The following is a 14,644-nucleotide window of genomic DNA, read 5'->3' on the forward strand; positions in this document are numbered from 1 at the left end:
GGATGTTGCTGCCACTACCTAAGAAGGCACAAGCTTGAATTAAACAGAGCGCAGTGGGTGCGCTGGGCCTGTCCTGCCACCTGATTCCTCTGGAGTTTGTGCTAGGACCCCAGCAGGGTTTTTGGCAGTCCTAGGAGCGCACAGCACAGTAACCCGACTAGGTGCTTTTTGTACTGGGGCACGCGAGAGGGTGCCACACTTTTAAAAACCGGTTAATTTTGCAACGTGCTTTATGTTGGTGATCCCGGGTCTTTAGGACACTTCAAAGTGATCCAAACAGCAGGGGATTGTGGGACGAGTGGCTGTTGCCAGTGGGGCGAGGATCAGAGAATCCGAGTCTGGGCTTTGCACAGACTGGAAAGGTAGCAGAGAGCCAGCCCCGTGCATAGATCCTCCTGCGTGACCCAAGTACCTGCTCCTGTTCCCGGGCAGGGACACTGGCTGCTGAAACTTAAATCAGTAGCCCTTTGATGTTGCTAAAAAAATTCCAGGAAGCCGACACCCCAGGCAGCCAGGTAACTTGTGGGAAGAAGGCAGGGACCCGGTGTTCACATCAGAACATCTTCCTTCTGCATTCTACTGCAGTCTGTCTGAGGCCTGGTAGCTCCCTTCCCACAGCAGCTGGGGAGAGGCGTTGTACACCTGTCAACGTGTCAGGATCTGGGTTAATTATGTTGCAAAGGGCTGACATAAAGCTGGATGATACTCGCTGCACATTCAGAGCAGGTCTCTGAGCCACTCCTCTGCACTTTTACATCCCCTAAATCCTGGGTGTGTAGGTGAGAAGGGGGGGGTTATCAGCAAATGAACAGGACCACAGAATTTACCGTACCAGTTCTGATCTTCAGTCCATTGAGAAGGGTGTCCTGCCTCAACAGTGCCTAATACATGATGCTTCAAAGGTAAAGCATCACACAATTGGCAAGGTGAATTATGGAAGGGGAGTACTGGTAAAAAATCCATTCCCTACCCTTAGGTGATGCCTGTGGTTACTGTACCCTGATGCCAGCCTGCAGAGCTGCCGCGGTGGTTGGTCATAAATTACCCATAAGCAACTCTGAAGTTTCAGTGGCTGATCTCCGCAGGCCAGGGCTGTCAACTTGGCGGTGGGCTCTGCCTGCATTTTGCTTTACATGAAGACCCCATTAATTCTGAGTGACCCCCCCCTTATTCTCATCATGGATTAGGGCTCTTTGATAACTGTTTACAGCATGGACTACAACTTCTTCCATACCTAGCCCGACCACTGCTGGCCGCAGGCCTAGCGGCTCCAGCATGCCTTTGCGTACGCTTGAGTTTTCAGTAGATGAGCTTAAGCTGCAGCCCAGCCAGCCAAATAGTGGAGTGTACTGGAAACCCTTGACCTGGCCTCAAACACAGCTGCCTTTCAGGAGGGAAGCGCTCCCTTCTCTGTAAAGATGAGCACACACTTTTTACACAGCTGCCTCACTAATGGATTGAATTGTTGATTGATTTAAATGTTGTTTCTCCCCCGCTGTTTGAGAACTTTAATAAAACAATTTGGGAAGCCATGTGGAGGGGGAGGGAGGCTGTGTGAGTTTTCTTTCCCAAACCAATGGGCTTTATGACTAAAAACAGGGTTCTTAGTATCGTTGGCACCAAGTGGTGCCTCAGCCCTACACAGTTCAACTAGCCTCACAACTGTAGCAAGCTGTAATTCTTGCTACTTTACAGTTGGGGAAACTGAGGTACCATGTTAGGGATCAAGTCCAAGGTCAAGGCAATGAGTCAGTGGCAGGAATGGAAATAAAGTTCTGTGAGCTGGGGCTGTACTAACCTCTGAAGACACTAAAATGCGCACACACCTCACAGCTATCCTGCCACTGTCTGCAAGTCAGAGATCAGGGAGAGCAATAAGGGACAAGCATGAACACCTCAGAGCCCGACTCTGGCCTTAGAGGAGTCAAGTGGACTTTGGGGGCCAGCCCACGTTACAGCACGGGTGGCTGGGGAACCGGTGGTGTTGAGAGGAATGTTGAGTGACCACTGTAGCTCTACACCAGGGGTGGGCAAACTTCGGCCCACCAGCCATTTTAAGCCAGTCCTCGAGCTCCCACGGGGGAGCCCAGAAGCCACAGCATGGCCTCCCTCTGGCACCTATGCACTCCAATGACCTGTTCCAGTGCACCAAAGAGGGTGGGGGGGCCTGTGGACAAGGCAAAGTGCAGAGCCACCTGGCCATGCCTCCATGCAGGAGCCAGAGAAGGGACATGCTACTGTTTCCTGCACCCCTGAGCCTCTCTCCACACCTCAACCCCCTGCCCCAGCCCTGATCCCCCTCCTGCCCTCTGAACCGCTTGAGCCCAGCCCGTGGCACCTTCCTGCACCCCAAATCTCTCATCCCCAGCCCCACCCCAGAGCCTGTACCCCCCCAGCCGACGCCTTTACAAACACCCCCCAGCCCCCATGCACGCACGCACGCGCACACACACACACACCCCTACCTCATTTCTGCTCCCACCCCGAGCCCACACCCCCAATCAGAGCCCACACGCCAACCCTAATTGTTTGAGCATTCATGGCCTGCCATACAATTTCTATTCCCAGATGTGGCCCTCAGGCTGAAAAGTTTGTCCGCCCCCTTCTCTAGACTGTCATAGGGAAAGGTTAATGGTGCTACTCTGACTAGCTTTCCTGCTTTTCTCTGTAGGTTCTTAGCTGGCCCTCATGACTGGAGTAGGTCAGTCTCATTTTGCTCCTCACGCACCCCAGGGTCAGGATTGTGGTGAGGCGGTCGCTCTAGTTGAGGAATTTTGTGAGTTGGTCTCCAGGAGCATCCGACAATGCAGCACGATGTGTACAGATGCTCTTCTACCACTGCTGGATAGGGTGGTTCAGGTACTTAACTGAGACTGAAAAGACATGAGTTCAAGTCCGGCCCAACTACAGAGTCTGAGTGATGCTGGACAAGGCTGCAGGCATTAGGTGCCTAAATACCTTTGAGGAGCTGGGCCTGAGTGGCTCTGTGCCTCAGTTTCCCATGGATAAAATGGGAATAATAGCGCTGCCCTACATCACAGGGGGTTGTGAGGATAAACACTCTCATATGGGTGAGATGCTAAGCTACTAGGGTGCGGGAGTCTATAGAGCTGGCTAACAGAAGAGCCCCTTGAAGCCCAGCTCACTGTCTTCAGCATTAAGGCTATGCAATTCCCATTAAACTGTAGAATAGAAATCCCCATTCATGTTTGTGAGCTCGCATGTTACCCATGGCTCTGGCACTTTAAAAACAAGGGGGGGGGATTCGAGAGTTGATCGTTTTGATCAAAGCAAAACAAAAGAAGTTCCCCTTTGTCTTTATTTTTGCTCTGGCATGAAAGGCGATTCAAAAGAGAGCTACAGTGGCTGTGACAGCTGCAACCTGTTGCTAGGGGATTAAATGTGATGCCAGCAACAAAAGAGTCTTAGTTAAAAGCAGCAAAAGGAGACCAGTAAGTAAAATAGGGGTGGTGGTGGTGAACTCTTTAGAAAACAATAGCTAATGCTACAATGGCTCTGAAATTGGGGAGGGGAAGGAGCATGAAAGCGCTTTTTGTAAACTGTCTTTCCTCTCTAGCACACCAAATGACTGGGGTGACTGTTTTCAGATGCCAAAAATGACCCCCCCCCCAAATGACTGCATTCCCAGGGCGTTTCCGTGCCAACTGTCATTTTTGTATCTAAATACAAGGACCAACATCCTAGGCCGCAGTGACAGCAACTGAAGCCCGAAGAGTCTCATGCTACTAATTATACCAGAGTTTGCTGTTCCAGGCCAATGGGGGATGCACGAAGCAGCGATCAGCACATTCCTTGGCCTGTGCTGCTCCCCGCAGCCCCCTTTGGCCTGGGACAGCGAACTGCGGCCAGTGGGAGCCGCAATCGGCCAAACCTGTGGACAACGCATGTAAACAAACCAGCCTGGCCCGCCAGCAGTTTTCCCTGGCGGGCTGTGGGCCAAAGGTTGCCGATCCCTGGATTAGACAGAACTACACTCTCTTTTTGTCAGGTAGGAGTGCGAGGAATTGGGGCCAACATCACACAACTGCCAGCAGAATGGTTGAGTGAGGCCTCAAATCTCTTATACTCCTAGTCCACACTGGTTTTTTTGGGGATGGGTTGGCGAGGCTGTATGGGAACACACCGGGGCTGAGTCAGGAGGGAAAGGGATTGGAAGGCAGGCTTCTGAAGTACTGCATTGCATCAAGGGCTCTGCTTATTTTCCTTCTCTCCTGACAATCTCTCTTTTCTTTCTACTTCACCACCTCTAAATAACTTCATCGGCTGTTGTGCAAACCCTAGCCCAGCAAAGGGTGACCTCCTTCATAATTTCTTGCTGACTTTCTAATTAAAATCACAAGATCGGAGCCCAGCAAATCCATTTGGAGTTTGTCAGCTGAATAACAAACCTGATTAGATGGAAGAAAGCTTGGCTTTCATTCACTCGACACACGGACGCCTCACTTTCTTCCCCTGGTGCATGCAACAGCGCCAGCTATTTGATTTTCCCCAACATCATCACTAAGGAGCGTATCTTGAGATTTCCCCAGGAACGTGTTGACGGGGAAGGAGCTGTTCCTTGGGGAGATGCAGTCACACTTGTATTGGCTTCCTGCCATTACAGCTGCGCCTGACAGGTCTGACTTCCTCTTTGGATCATTAAGCTCAGCCATCAAATTGCTGTAGTTTAAAATTCTGGCTGGCTGGGGAAGTCCTGCATCAGGCAGAGCCCTTCACACCTGGGGTGGAGGAACAGCTCACTAGGGGTGAATGCATTGGGCCAGATCTGCACTTCTCCCCCACTTCAGCTTTTGATCTAGTCACATTTGAAGAATAATCTGACCTGGGTCACTACAAGGGTGAGAGAAGCCAAACAAACTGGCATGCATTTGGAACTGCCTCCAAATGACTAGCCACAGTGTGGTACTAGGGGCCAGCGTGCTGCTGGGCGTGGTGGCCTTCAGATGAGTTGCAAAGTGAGTCCTGATCACTTGTGTTCATTAAAAATCCTGCAGCAGTTTAGCCAGGCCACAGGTGCTAACACAGCTTGCAGAGGGGCCCATTATTAGGTCACTACATTTGACCACCTAATGACGCTCCAGCTGTTGCAGCTGGAAAAACCCTCCATTTTTTTCCTCTCCTAAAACTACTGTGCATTATTACGACCACCAGCCACCCCAGATGGGGCTACAGCGCACTGGTGAGTGAGTGAGCGAGCCCAGGCTGTGCAGGCTGGGCTCCATTGGGATGGACGGCACTCTAGTAAATACAACTTTTTTGGCTATTGTGCTTTTGTTGTCTCTCTTTCTCGCACACACACAACAGCTGAAATGCAAAGTGGAAGCAGACCCTGCAGCAAGCCAGGAGAGTCCTTTATATTTACAGATGCCATACACAGAAAATGATGCCTTCCAGTCACAGAGTTACGGAGGCTGAAAGAGGTATGTGGGTGAGGGTTTTGAGGGTGTCTTCATGGGTGGCTGAGATGCCAAATGTCCAATTAGTTTTCTCCCTGGAAAGCATCCCCATCTCCGATGGGAACAATGCAATTTGGGGTTGCAGCAGCCTTAGGAACAGACAGGGGCGTGTCCCTTCAGCATAGGGTGACCAGATGTCCTGATTTTATAGAGACAGTCTTGATTTTTTGGGGCTTTGTTTATATAGGTGCCTATTACCCCCCACCCTGTCCTGATTTTTCTCACTTGCTGCCTGGTCACCCTACTTCAGCAAAGATGCTGAGCTGGACCTAGCCCAAAAATACGTTTGCAAAAATTAGGGGGGCAAATTCAGGGTGGGAGGGAGAATCCTTCTTTGGGGTCTAAATAGGAGTGGAAACCAAACCCGACTGCTTGATTGTCTCACTCTCACACCAGCAGTGTTTGGCCGTGCTGGAGGGGCGGCCCCTACGCAGGAGAGGGCAACTCTGCTGAGCCCACAACACAAAGACCCTTTCCTCGGCCAAAGAGCAGTTTTACCAGACTATGAAGGGACTCCCCCACCCCCGCATCCCTTCTTTCTGAGCACGTGGCAGTTAAGCTGGGGGGAAAGGGTGTCTCATCTGTGTTCCTGGGACAGAGCCTCAAAGTGGAAACGCACTGCTCTGTCATCAAGAGACAGCACACAAAGGCCACGCGTGCTATTTTCGAAGGGCCTACATATAAACACTACATAAGACTTTTGTGCTCCCTCTGCTGGCTTTGCAGCTCACAGACACTGATCCTAGGGCCATGCTGGCTGTTTCCTTAGCAACGAGGGATGCTGCAGGCAGGCAGAGTGGTGGGGAAGATCTTTACGGAGAGGCCAGCATATGTCTAAGGTGGTATGGCCAAGCTTGCGAATCTCAGCCCTTGCCGTCACACCAAATGAGGTCTTTTGTGCAATCCGACCCTCTTGCTCCAGTTCCACTCAGCCGACACTGACCTCTTTTTCATAATGAAAAAGGAAAAGGATGAAAAGTACCAGGAAAATCCCTCTAGTTTCTAAAAGCTGATGGCTGACTTGCTAGGAAACGCTTGGTCAGCCACAGCAACAGGCTTCAGTCGCTAGTCATTTAATTTCCACATGGCTGTGACCTCAGAGCAGATCAATCTTACTTTAACCCTGTGTGATCAGCACCCACCTGGCAGTGCTGGGTGGAGAACTGACATTCTGCCAGGTGGTTGTAGGTCAGCTTATAGCAAACCCTAGAAATATGAAGAGAAAATTAGATTAACTTCAACTCTGTGCTGCCCAGGCACCCAGTGCCCACCCCTCTTGTGCACCCCTGTCCAGTCACTACATAGATGCCAGGCTGTCAGCAGAGTGAAAGAATCCTCTTGCACCTTGCCAAAGGCTCAGGCAGGCACCATGCCATGCGGGAGCCCTCTGATTGACTCCTGCTCAGATTTGCTTGCTTCCTGGGCCTGGAGCGATGCAAAGAGCCATTGCAAGGCCCTTTAATCCTTAGTGTGCTGGTTTGCAGGTCGTGCCAGTGCATCATTGCATTCATCACACCACTCTGCTGTGTGGTGTCCAGGTTCCCCAAAGCTGGCCAGGTGCAACTTGGCAGAATGAATTTCAGAGAGTCAACGTGACTCTTGGAGTGTCCCTGCTTGGCTCTTACGGGCAGATGCAGGAAGTGAGCTCAGTGCACGAAACTGGCAAACGCCCATTACTTTGTTAGGGGTCGTCGTCTGGGAGAATTAGCCACAGCAACAGGCTGATGCTTCCCTACCCTAGACAGCAGCGTTTCCACCCCACACATTCCTTGCTTTGGCTTCACCCACATCAGCCCTTCTCAGCATTCGCTGTTGCTCTCCCGCCTTCCTGAGTGATGGCGCAGCTGTCAGGACAGCACCACTCCACACACTGGGCTAAGGTTTTCCACGACAGCTCCCTGGCTGCCCCTGAGGCCCCGCTCCTACCTCACAGCTCTCACGCTGCAGTCAGGGACTCAACAGCCTGGCTGCAAAAATGTGACCAGTGTGAACCAGCTCCTGGAGAAAAGGGGGGGTGGGGGGCTGGAAGTGTCTGGAGCTGTTGAGCCCTCTAGCAAGAGACACCAGGCTACAGCCGGAGGTCAGGGAATAGCAGGCGCTTCGGAAGAATCCTGTCTAGGGAGCCTCTCTGCCAGCAGGGTAGCAGAAAACAATCCCTGGATTTGTACTCTTTAGGGAATATCTGTCTGAGGCACCGGGATGATGCCTCAGCCGCCAGTGAAGACAGGTTTCTATGTCTAGGCCCACTGAACAGCAATTACCCTATGAAAGGCGGCAGGAGCCCCCAGTGCAAAAAGGACAAGGGCCGTGGCTGTGCAAGCAGCATGGGGTGGGACAGCTGCTAAGCCTACAGCAGCACCCAGGGGCAAAGCAGCAGCTGGGAACGTAGGAGGGGGAAGGCAGGTGCGTGAAATGAAGAGCAGGAAATTGTTTGTAGATTTTTTTTAAGTGGCATCTGGGTACTACGGTGATGGGGGCCATAAAAGCACTTAGGACCAAGGGGAATGGTAGGTCTGAGCCATTGCAGGCTGGGGGAGGCGTCACCCTAATTATCCCTTCTGATTCCTGGGGCTGCCACACAGCCCCACTGTTTCCTCGCACTTATCATGGTAATGGAGCCCACTCGCACAGAATCTGGAAGCTGAGGTTGCAGAAAATGTGATTAGTGCATAAGTAAATGGATCCTGCAGCAGCATTTTAGGATGGCCCTCCTATAGGATCCACCCCAGTACAGTACAGTATGTCGCTCTTTTAGGGTCCTTGCCAGTTACGGTAAAATTCCCCCTTTGAGACCTATTAGCCTATAAGTGAAGAGGTGAATCCAAAACCAATCAGCTCCCAATGACTTTAGCAAACATCTCACCATTAGGGCCAGGCTGGGATCACATGGTGGTTTTGCTGCACCTTCCATTACCTCCAGGGTTGCAGGGAAAGCCGGTGAGCCACTAACTACCACAGTTAATGCATGAAACACCTCGCCCTTGTACCGGAGGAAACTTGGAGCAAAATGGACTTATTGGACTCTAGAAGCAGCTGTTCCAGCCCCCAGTGCAGCCATTTCACACGTTCCCTCCCGAGAGACCATGTGCTGTAAACGAATGGGTTCATTTTGGTCAGTGAACCCCTCTCACATATACCCACCACATCATACAGTCCTGGACGTGGAGGATGCCACCTTTCCTGGGTGTTTTCTGCTCTGCAGGGGTAACCCCTTATGTCACACTAAGCCCCCGGGAAAACAAACACAGACTCCCTTCCTGCAGAGACAGGTGCGATTTGGTTTGGATGCTAAAGGCTGCAACACTGCAGAATGGGCTCCAGAACTAGGCTCCCCCTGAGACGCTTCCCCTCCCAGCCCATGCTGTCTTCCCTGAGAATTCTGTTTACTACCATATGAAATGTAATCAAACAGTCTCACCCACCACCACTCTGCTGATGCTTCTTGTTTTGCAGCAGCCTCAGTAAATCAGCTCTGTCAGGCCTGTGTATACTTTTGTTTTCCCCCTTGTCAGCAATTGCTCATGTTCCCTGAGGCAGAGGATTCCATTGTTTTTGGGCCACAATGCAAGGACTTGGAAAAATCCCCAGCCCTGCTGCAGCTACTGTTGTGAAAGGGGATCCCACAGGCACAGCTGAGTGAACAGAGGCTTCTAGTATCAGCCCACTCCTGGCTAGCTGCTGTGCCCAGATTCAGAGATTTGCAGCTGTGAAGATTTTCCCTAGATGGACAAGATGAGCTTTTTCCCTTTGGCCAGTTCATAGCACCGGCCACAGAACTTCCCCAAAATAATTCCTAGAGCAGATCTTCTAGAAAAACATCCAATCTTGATTTAAAATTTGTCACGCCTAGGAACCAGAGCCAGATTAACCTTTTGTGGGCCCAGTGCCAAACATATTTGTGGGCCCCCATGGGGGCAATGGTGCATGGTGCGGGGAGGTCAGTCCAGAGGCTTGGTGTTTTGTAACCTTTTCACAAAGGTTGTCAGCACTGGTTTTGCTGATCAGTTTGGCAAATCAAGTTCCTCTACTTTTACTACATAAATCCATGGCACACCCATATCTTGAATACTGCATGTAGTTCTTGTCGCCCCCTCTCAAAAGAGATGTATTGGAGTTGGAAAAGGTACGTAGAAGGGCAACTAAAATCATTAGCGGTATGGAACAGCTTCTGAAATGAGGAGAGATTAAAAAGACAGGGACTTTTCAGCTTGGAAAAGAGACGACTAAGAGGGGATATGATAGAGGTCTATAAAATCTTGACTGATGTGGAGAAAGTGAATAAAGAAGTGTTATTTACTCCTTCTCTTAACACAAGAACTAGAGGCCACCCAATGACGTTAATAGGCTGCAGGTTTAAAACGAACAAAAGGAAGTACTTTTTCACACAATGCACAGTCAACCTGTGGAACTTTTTGCCAGGGGATGTTGTGAAGGCCAAAAATTTAATAGGGATCCAATAAGAACTAGATAAGTTAATGGAAAATTGGTCTATCAATGGCTATTAGCCAGGATGGGCAGGGATGTGACACCATGCTCTGAGTTTCCCTAGCCTCTGTTCACCAGAAGGTGGGAGTATACGACAGGGGATGGATCACTTGATAGTTGCTCTGTTCTGTTCATTTCCTTTGAAGCACCTGGCCCTGGCCACTGTCAGAAGCCAGGATACTGGGCTAGATGGACCATTGGTCTGACCAAGATGGCTGTTCTTATGTAAAAAGTAATTATAATATAATAAAATGTTTAGTACAGAAACTCCCCAAGATGGCAACAATGTGAGATAACAACCTTGGCAAATAATATATTTTAAAATCTTGGCCTACTAGGAAATGTATATTTCAATCAGTTTCCCAGTCACAAATCTAGCATTCTGGATAGGGTGACCAGATATCCAGATTTTATATGGGCAGTCCTGATTTTTGGGTCTCTCTCTTATATAGGCTCCTATTACCTCCCACTCCAGTCCCGATTTTTCACATTTGCTGTCTAGGCACCCTAATTCTGGAGCAAAGTCACTAAAACATAGTCCAACAAACAGATGTTCCTTTCACGTGTTCCTCCCTTCTCCCTGCACGACGCTGCACTGAGTTGTTATCCTTGGTCAATGGAGACCCAGAGTTCAGAGGTGCTTTTGCATTGGGTTGTAGGGAGAAGGCACCTTGCTCATTCCTCCAGCTGCTCACTGCTTGCCATTCACCCTGGCCACTACTGTTCATCATGCCACCCACCGTTCACTCCACTGTTCCATTACCAATGGCCCTGTGCCATCACCTTCTGCTGCCCCCTGCCACTGTGACCTCTGGGAGTTGGTCTCCTGAGATTCCACCAGTTCTCAGTGATTTTAGCTCTCAGTGGGGGAACCTCAATGCTAGGGCAAGGTGGGCAAGTCTCTTCTGCAGACTGGTCCTGAAGACTTCCCTCTCCACCCCGGCTCATCACCAGCTGTCAGGGGAGAGCTCATTCAAACCGTGCTTGCAAATCATAATTTGAAATTATTAGGTTGACCAGCATTGCCAGAATGAATGCATCAGCGTTGTCAGAAAAATCAACAGCTGTGTGAGGAAGCTAGTCTTTGTTCATACTTTTCAAACCTATGCTTTTTCAGGTAAAAGTATTTTATCATATACTGCATATGCTTTCAAAGTGTGTATTCATGTTTCAATTTCAATTCACATTTCCAACCAATGACTAAATTGGCTATACTGCTTGTAACTAGCTGACCACGGGGTGGGATGTTGGGGAAATCGAATTTCGTATAAGCACTTCACCACAATGGGATCAGTTCAGAAAAGGCTAGTGCCCTAACATGACATGGCCTTTGGGGAAAATACTGTACACCCACCCGGAGATAGAGAGGAGAGAACAAGTAGTTCCTGCTGTGCACTATTGGTTTAGGTGGCACAGGAAGACATGTTGGGATTCGATGTGACTCTCAGAAGCCACTAACAAACATTCCAGCCGAAGTCAGAGAGAGAGGCACTTAGCGAATATTGAGTATATTGATCAAAGTCTCCATAGCTCCCATGTGAAGACAGGTAAAATAACATACATTGAGTAAAAGCAATTAATCTGCATCCACAATCAAAGTAAAAGGACAGGTGGTGCAGGCTCTGTTGTCCTTACACTTGGAGAGAATGTATGTTGAAGTTCAGTTTGTGGAGCAAACATAGGATTGGGACAAATAACCTTCTTGGATTGCTAAAAACGATGCCACCATGGAGGCAATGCCAACTATGGCTCCATTATACAGTAATATGTTGCCCTCTAATGGCCAATGGGCTACAGAAGTTATAAGCCAGGGATCAGCAACCTTTGGCCTGCGGCCCAGCCCTCCAGCAGCTTTCCTTGTTGGGCCATGGGCCAAACATTGTCGATCCTTGCTATAAGCCATAGGACAGCCTACCCCAGCTAATAGCATGTATCAGAGTGTAACAGTAGAAGTCTGTGTTTCTGGGGTTGAAGGTGCTGAAGTAGTGGTAACGTTACTTACCTGCCTTGTAAAGAGCCGAGATCTATGGACAAAAAGCTGAATCAAACAGAGTCAAATATCATTACACCCATCTTCCAGTTGGGGAAGTTGAGGCATACAGAGGGAAATGCAACTTACTTTCAGTCACATAGCTACTGATTGGCTGAGCTAGGAACAGAATCCAACTCTCCTGCCTCCCTGTCCACATCTCGATTCTGTTCCTCATGACCAGCATGACCGCAGAATTGTTACAAAGATGTGTACAGCTTTATGGCCCTGCTTGTACTCTTCAGGGATACAACCAGACCTATTTTCAGTTCTGATGATCCCTGAAGGGCAGGGTAGACACAGGAACACAGCAATTGCTAGACTGGATCTGGTCAGGGGTCCATCTCATCCCATATCCTGTCTCCGATAGTGGCCAGCACCAGATGCTACAGAGGAAAGTGCAAGAAACCTTGAAGTGGGCAGATGTGGGATAATCTGCCTCCCACATGATGTCTCATCCCAATCAAGACAATTCCTTTTTCTCCAGAAAATTTAAACTTTACAGAGGGGGAAATAAATGTTCACATATTTTAAACATCCTCAAACATACGTGTAGGGATTCTTAAGTTAAAGCTGGGAATATTCATTACTAGTAAGGTCAATTCTCTTTCCTCCCCATTCATTCTCCTTCACTGCAATAAATCCAGTCAATAAAAGGAAAACTACAGGGATGGCAGTGAATCGGACACAGTGCTCAGACTTAAAATCAAATTTATTTAGAGGAAAAAAAATGTCTTTACAAGAGGTTGCTGCTGCTAACTAGAAAGGAAGATAAATAAAAGCTAAATGTTACAAAACCTGATGGTTTCTGGCAAATTACAGAAAAATGAAGAATTTTACAGTCAATAACCTGCTCACTTTTTACATAATTACAAATTAACATACAGCAATTATTGTTTTACCCTCTTTTTTAAATTTTATTTTTGCAACATTTTAACTTTTTTATTTTTATTTATTTTACAGATTCAACACAAAAGAATGCAAAGCATAAAAAACCCCAAGAACTGGATGCAGAGGTATAGAGTGTTATTGTAATGCACATCCTCAACAGTCTGTAGATTGCTCTAGTGCATTCCATGTTAGTACAAAATAAACACCAGGCTAAACTTTAACCATAGGCAAAGTGAACTGGACATAGATGTTCTGAGTCAGTGTTTATTATGAATAAAGAATAGAGTTAAAATACATCAGAGAGTGAATGTGATCAATATTTATAGACTTTTAAAAATACATACAAAGCTTACTGCTGTATGCAAAGCAGCGAACTACATCCTTTTTTTCCCCCAAATGAAGCAGAATATTTTAGGGCAGAACTTCAATGTCAGTGAAGTACATGCGCAGGGAAAAGGCAATGAGGTCCTAAAAGGTATATTGATAGTGGTCTTCTGATTACTCAAGAGCATGAGAGGCCCAAGACTACACCAGTTCAGCTTGCCTATCTTTAAAACGTAGCTAGATCATTGGAGAGAGAACTAATCACGGATCGCTGCCCCTTCTGAGAAATGAAATAAGAATTACAAGGACTTGGGGATGATTTATTTCATAGGTTAACTTAAATTATTTTAAGTTTACAAACCTGGCCAGCAGGCAGAATAGTTTCCAGAGTTCTGGTTAACAAGGAATGTTACGGTAAGTTTAAAGGGGCAGTCAAATCCTTTGTTGCCACCTCTGACCAGTCTTCTCTTGCCCATCTATCCCATACAATTCCAATGAGATTTGGCACCCACTACGCTCTCTCTAGCCTGATGTCTTCAAGGCTCTCTGGCATAGTGGACTGGATCAGTGAAAGCATCAGGGGTGTTTTAGGAACCTAAAGAAGGTCTGAAGATTACCAGACTCTACAAATACCCGTCAAAGAAAATATAAATGAGACCAATCTAAATTTAGACCTGTGGTCAGACTTCAAGAGCTATCGGTAGTGAAAAGCTCCAGCCATCTCAACTGAAAGCAAGTGTTCCTATCCCAGAGACATAGCCTATGAGGTTCATGGAGGTACTGTAAAGAGCTTAGTACATGGAAATAGCCTCATTGCACTTCACTCATTGGCTACAGTCCTTACTCTGGGTTTCTTACTTTTCATCTCCTCTTTCTCTAGTAAGACCTCAATGGAAGTGTTGCTCTTTATACAGCATTCTCCAACCTTGCTGGGGAGGTGATACTGATGCCAATGCCACGTCTCTGCTTTACCCGGGGGGGGAAGCCAATCCCTCCTGCACCTGCCTCAAACCTCTGGCAGCATTGCTACTCTTGATTTTCCTCCAGCGTCACATGTAAGATGAGTTTTCCAAGCTGGGGAGTTGGGGTAGGTTTCTGAAGGGATTAACCGAAAGGCTGAGTAACAGATGAATCCCACAAGGAAAGAGAGGGTTCTCAGCTCACTACATTTAGAAGAGGACAGTGGTAAAATTAATACATTCTGAACTTTGGGCTAAAAAAAAATGACATGGAAAGCTTCTTCCCCACCACGGCTTTTCTTCTCTTCAAAGCCTAAACTATGCAGACTTCACACTTAAATATTTTGTAACTTCTAACCTCCTTCCCAGACTGTATTAGGGATGAGGAGGGGAAGGAATTCACCTGATTGTCTCAATATAACCAAAAATCAGCAAAGGAAGTGACAAGACAGATTCCATTTAAAGCGCTTTATGGCATC

The sequence above is a fragment of the Gopherus flavomarginatus genome, chromosome 9, assembly GCF_025201925.1.
Source record: "Gopherus flavomarginatus isolate rGopFla2 chromosome 9, rGopFla2.mat.asm, whole genome shotgun sequence".
In the NCBI taxonomy this organism is placed as follows: domain Eukaryota; kingdom Metazoa; phylum Chordata; order Testudines; family Testudinidae; genus Gopherus; species Gopherus flavomarginatus.